Source organism: Humulus lupulus, chromosome 1 (genome assembly GCF_963169125.1).
Source record: "Humulus lupulus chromosome 1, drHumLupu1.1, whole genome shotgun sequence".
In the NCBI taxonomy this organism is placed as follows: domain Eukaryota; kingdom Viridiplantae; phylum Streptophyta; class Magnoliopsida; order Rosales; family Cannabaceae; genus Humulus; species Humulus lupulus.
The window spans coordinates 192239731-192246311 of NC_084793.1; the positions used below are offsets into that span (position 1 = coordinate 192239731).

The 6581-nt window shown below is 28.2% G+C and overlaps 1 long non-coding RNA gene across 1 annotated transcript; it reads left to right on the top strand.

The window, feature by feature from the left end:
* Positions 1-1195: 1195 nt before the first annotated feature.
* LOC133824119 (uncharacterized) lies at positions 1196-4426 on the top strand. Its single transcript, XR_009888485.1, has 3 exons — positions 1196-1484; positions 1599-1652; positions 4100-4426. It is a non-coding gene; the product is annotated as an uncharacterized LOC133824119 (long non-coding RNA).
* The last annotated feature ends 2155 nt before the right edge of the window (positions 4427-6581 follow it).

Consider the following 6581-nt stretch of genomic DNA (forward strand, 5'->3'; position numbering starts at 1 on the left):
TTATCATTGTTAATTATCAGTAACTCACTTACTTGACTTGCAGTTATTATTTCTAGTACAAGTTAACTAGAAAAATATAGTGATTATAATAATCATGCTTCATTAAAGTAGCATTTAAGAGATACAAACTCTTATGTAATCTTTTACGATTATTAAATTGTTACACTAAATGACTTCAGGGAAAATTTCAATTTATTTACATAACCACTTGTGAATCTCAACTTTTAAGTCTTTGATGATGTACAATCAAACATGTATAGAGTATAACAAGTATTAAAATTATAGAAATAATAAAGACGATAATGACCATTCATTATCTATTTAATATGATTATATTCCATTTCAAAAATACTAATGTTGCTTTAGCATTCTTGCTGTATGTGAGTTGGGTTTGAATTCCAAGTTCACATCCAAATTAATTAAATTCTAAATTCGAGTTTAGACTTCGTTTTGATTAGATCAAACAAGTCTTTAAGTGACTTTACTTTGAATGCTGCATGAAAAATTCTAGAAATTTTCATTACATTAAACAAAAATAAACATATCTTAAATAAATGTCAATCAATATTGACTTACTATTTATTATCTCTTTTAGCTTTGAACATTAAAAGGTTCAACATACATCTATATGTATTAGCTAAACGATTATGTGATTTTTGAGCATTTCTTAGGAGAAAGGTCTTCTGGTAAACTTTAATTAATAGACTATATAAAGAGCGATAGAACCAATGAATGGTTCCAATAAAAGACCGTCTTTTATTTGTTTTATGTGTGTAATTAATTACAAGTTGTAGCGCACCAAATTTTTATTTATTTAATTTTGTGCTTTGTTTTATCTATTTGTTTAAATTGATTGTTAGAAATTGTTAGAAATTGTTTGAATTTAATTATTAATTGTTGGTTTAATTATTTATTTAATTTGTGAATAATTGAGTTTTGATTGAATGCACCAAGGTGCATGGTAATGCACCCTAGTAATTGAGTGTGTGCATATGCATGGTTACATGGTGCACTTGTATAGAATTTTCTACACACTTTATTGTTTCCTTTTATTAGATTTATATTTTTCTTTAATTAAAAAAAATAAAAAGAATGGGAAATGAAGAGGGCGGACATGTGGAGCATAGTGGGAAAGTAGGGATTACACTCCCATTTTTATTTGGGTAACTTTTAGTTAAAAAGGGAAGAGGGGTTGCCATCTTTATGCACTCTTTATTTTTCCCTTAATTAAGAAAAATCAAATAAAAATAAAATAAAAGAAAGCAGCAAGTGGAGGAAACTTACCTTTTCCTTCATTAGGCTATTATTGGGCTAGGTTAGAATAAAGAGGGAAGGAAAGAAGAAAAGAGCCATTTTGGCTCCTTGGTGCCGTCGGCCTAGTGAGAGAAGGAGAGAGAGAGTGGACAAAATTCTAGAGAAAGAGAGAAGGAAGAGAAAGAAGGAGAAGAGAAGAGGAAGAATGGTAGGGTTCCAAAAACCACTAGGTATGTACTTATGTTTTGTTTATTTTGTTATCCTTAGTCTTGAATCCTCTTCTTCTTGAAATCTAAGAAAAATAATTGGTGGTTTTCTTTTCTTGTGATGTTCGAAATCCCTAGGGAAGTGATTCAATGGTGGTGGCCAAATTGAGTTTTTGTACTCTATCAAAGGAGGTAGTTGATCATTAGTTTTGTTTTGATTATGTATGATATCTAATAGATTGTTAGTGATTTGGTTCTTTTTGAATTTTTTTCTGTGTTGATTTAGGTGGTCTTTGAAATACTTATATGTGATGTGTGATGATTTTGGTATTCTATGTTCATGTTCAAAATATGTTTTGGTTTATGCGTGTATAGGGATCCTCCTTGTATGATTGTTATTTTAATTTTGTTAGATCCATGTTCTAGGATCCTACGTAAATATTGGCATGATAATTAATATGGACTCTTGTTATTGAATCCATGAAATTTGATTAATATGTCTATGAGATCATGATTTATCAATAAGTTAATGAATGATGATAGAAACATGTTAGGTTTCATATGAATGTAAATTAGAAATTTGCTTCTATTTTATGTTTAAGCCATGAGGGTTTCGACATAGGGTTTTATTTTCTTTTAGCATGTTTTATTTTCTTTTCCGATTTTTTTGTGAGTTGTGATCTTAGAAACATGCCTATGATTTGAATGTCTATGTGATGTTAGGGATTTTCCTAGATTGACAATGTGATAATAGGTACATGCTAGGGTTGTGTTTAAATTTTTTGTTAATTAAACATGTGTGATTATTGTGTAAATTTTGTGAAGCATGATGTAAAAGATGAATTTCATGACTTGTTATGCTTGCTGATTTTTGTGTATAAATGGTATAGAATATGATGGAAATAATGATATGCATGCTTAAATGTTTTTGCAAGTGCTATAATAATTTTAAGAAATTAAAAGGGAATTTTAATTTGCATTAAAATGATATTTTTACTCAAATAAATACCTACCTTTTTTATATTTTTAGAGAAAATTTGAGTTTTAATTTCAAGATGGTGAATTTTGAGGGTTTATTTTGTTGCTGGAATTTTTGGTAAAATTTTTGAAAAGTCTTTGAAATGAAAGTAAATTTGTGTGTTTGTTGAAATAATATAACACCCTAAACTATGTAAATATTGAAAATGGTATTGTAAATGTAACCTTGAATGTTCAAATTTTAATGAGTATGATTTTCTTTGTTTTAATTAAGAAAAATGTTGATATTTAATTCACTTGTGATTTTTAAACAAATTAAATGGTGGCTGAAAGTTTAGTTTAATAAATTTAAATTAATTATTTAATTATCACATATGAATTTATTCTACATAAAATTAAGTCTTAAATAATACAAGCAAATTATATTTTTCTCACATCAATCTAGTAATTTTATTAATTTAAATAAAGTGTTATTTTTTAAGGGAAACATGATATTTATAAGTACTTTAGATAATTTCAAAAATCTTCTTATTTTCTATGCAATTAAAAAAAATCAATGGATTTATTATATTTTTTAAAATTGCTAAGTAAATCATTTTTATGAAATAAAAATAATGTCTTAAGAGAATTAATCAGCTTAGGGATTTGAAGGAAATAAATAATTGTGAGAAATTATGACTTATAAATCTTTATTTTGAAATTGATAGAAATAAGCGCAAAGAAAATTATCATTTTTAACGTCACTTTTTAACAACGTTCCCACGTATACATGTCACGTTCAAATGCACTTTTACGTTAATAAATATGTCTAACATTCAATCCTATGATTTTTACTTGAAAACATGCATGTATAATAGGTAGAAGTTGTATTATTCTTTTGGTGATTTTATGTGTAAAATGTGCATGTTTGGAAAATATGTGTAGATTTCACCATGTGTGCATGGCCAATGCACACATGGGGTATATGAGTTGGGCACAAGAAAGTCTTATGTGATGCTAAAGAATTTCCATTTGATTATGGATATAGGCTCGTTGTGAAGTTGTTCAATTTTTGCTTTGCACGGACTTGAGGTAAGGAAGTTAGATAGAATATTTTTTTATTTATGAACGGTAAGATTGGTTTGTATGAAGATAAATGCTATGTATGAAGATATATTTTGTGATGTGAAGTATGAAATGCTATTTTTAATTGATATGGTGAAATGTGATGAACCATGTATAGCCTTTTTGTGTTCATGCTACTCGATTAGATGTATTTATGTATGTTGTATGATATGCAAATGGTTGTTAGCGTGTTGAATGCAACACAACAAATGAGTTACTAAGGATTCAAGACGTAACTCATAGGGTGGACGCACCGAGGTTATTAAAGGACCAGAGTCTCCTTTTTACCTTAAGATGTGACATGAACAAGATTAGGGGTCATGTTCACAAAGATATGATAATGATGCTTATGATGACAATGTTTATGATGATAATTTTTAATATGTTTATTATATATGATGCATGATAACGATGTATGATGATGACATTAAGTATGATGTATGTATATGACGTTATAGGAGTCTTACGATATGATTATGTTTTGTTGTGTTTTTCTTTGACTGTTATTTGTACTTCCTTACTGAGCATTTAGCTCACCCCCTTACTTTTTCTTCCAGGTAGCAAATAGGGTTTCTCATTGGCACGCATGATATTGTGGGGAGTTCCGACGTTAGGTTGTGTATGGCGTGGGGGTATCCAATGGGTGAACAAACGATCAGCTTAAAATGCCAAAGTTTAAAGGGAAATGTTATGTTTTTATTTTGATTTCCAAACTTGTCACTGGGACTTGAACTATATTTAATTTTCAAAAGATTGCATTAGAACTTTTATTTTACTTTAAACTATTGGGCCAATTCACATGTTTTAGCAAGGCCCCACTGACATTTTCATATAATAAGGGGTTTTTGTTCTTTAAGTTTATGAACATGTAAAAGTTTTACAAAGTGTTAGTCTAGAGTGTTTTACACAAGCCAATCTCAAAAAATAATTCACCTATTTGTTTCACTTAATTGTTATTGGAATAATATGTTTTATTTATTAAATCTATGATTCTCACAATAGTGAATAATTCATAATTATCATTTATACTCATTGATGAAATAGGTGGAACAAATATATTTAAAAATAACAACTGAATTTTATTATTCAAAAGAAATATCAAACTTGTTCATTCATCAAATAAAGTAATCTAAAATTTACTTCCTAGAAAGAATTCTAGGACTAATTTAAAGAAACAGACTTAATACAAAGTTGAAAATAAAAAAACTAAATTCCATGCCAGTTATTTCTTGGTCTATTATTCTGCAATTATTTTCTTGCTTTTCTTTCGCATTTCTTTCTTTTCTTGAATAATGCATCTCTAAAAACAAGACAAAAATGTGGCTTGTGGCATAAAAATTTGAATCAACTATTCAAATATATTTAAAACAGATGAGAAAATCATATTTACCATTTCTTCTTGCAAACTTCTCAAGTTATCAAAGGAATCTCTTTTTATCCTTTCCCATATCTCGTATGTAGATCTAAGGTTAACATATCTCGATTAATATTGTCAGGCATAGTCTTTAGAATGCAATGACGAGCCAAATAATCAGATCTCATCCAATTCGCATATTTTCGATGACTATCATAATCAGATAAAGTTGATGGCTTGTCTGGAGGCACATCAATGATTGCGTCATACACTTTTAGTTTACTCATAAATATGTATATGTTTCTGTACAAATTATTCAGATTGTTGAAGTCTAACTGAAAAGTACTTAGGTAGCCGTCATAAGGATTAACTGGTTATTTCACATTTTGAGGTTCGTGATCAAGATTAGGAGAATCAAACATTGTTGCTGGAAATAAATAAATAAAATATAATGAATTAAACATATAATAAATACTAGATTTTATTTGGAAAAGTAAACATGATGCATGAATGCAACATATAAAACACATAAAAATATATACTTATTCACAGTAAATTAATTTGAAAATTAATGGACCGCTTAGGGGTAGGTCAGACTAACTCCAAATTAATTTTGAGACAAATCTCAATTTCATAAGTGAAAACTTAAAAACACATTTTTCTCTTTTGACTTATGAGCTACCGCTAGTTTGGTCAAGATGTACTAGTCATGCTCGAAACCCTAGATACACCTTCGGAGTGTAACCCATTATTTTCAGTCAATGACTGAACTCAAAAGTGTGTCTTAGGGTCAGTCAAACTTGAAATACATCACTAATTATATTCTCATAAGAGAAGTCAACCTTGAGATAAATAAACATATTTGGAAGCCTTTCCTTAGGAAGGCCACAAACGGAGGCGACACGAGGCCATTCCTATGCCTCTCGGTATTCAACCAATAATGGAGACCATGTGACTTATTGTCATAACTCTCCCTACCACTCACTATTTTGAAAAAGAGTGTTTTTCACAAAATCAATATTTTTTAATTTAGTTGTAAAAATAAATTTAATTATTTTTACCAAATGATATTCTAATAATAATTAATCCAATTAAGAAAAACATAAAAATTGTGCCATTAATTCTAATTTTGATTTTGCTTTAACTAAGAGAATATCAATTTTATTTTAATAAAACATTTTTCATTAAAACAACAAATTAAAGAGCTTTCATTTTGATTTATCATCTTAACTAATTAAGACTAAGTTTATTATTATATGAATTATCATATATAAACATATAATAAAATATAGGACGTTCCTAATAGCATGTTTCTACACGAATGTAATGCATGTTAATTGCATAATGTGTAGGTATATGAATGACATGTTATGATGCATGACAAAATATTAAATATTTTAATCACATTCAAACATTTATAATAAGTAAATAAAAGTAGGTTGGTAACTTTTTGGTATTTCTAGAAAAATTATAACACTTTCAAAAAATACATGAAAATGTAACCTAGTCTAACTAAGGCCTGATGAAGAGCATCTTGATCTTGAACCTTGAGATGTAGTCTTGTTGAGTCAATGTCATAATTTTCCATATCCATTTTGAATTATACAACTTTTTAATTATTTTAAACAAACTTTTAAAATAATTAAACATTGAGTTGTAAAACCCAAATAGTTTCTAAGGCCCAA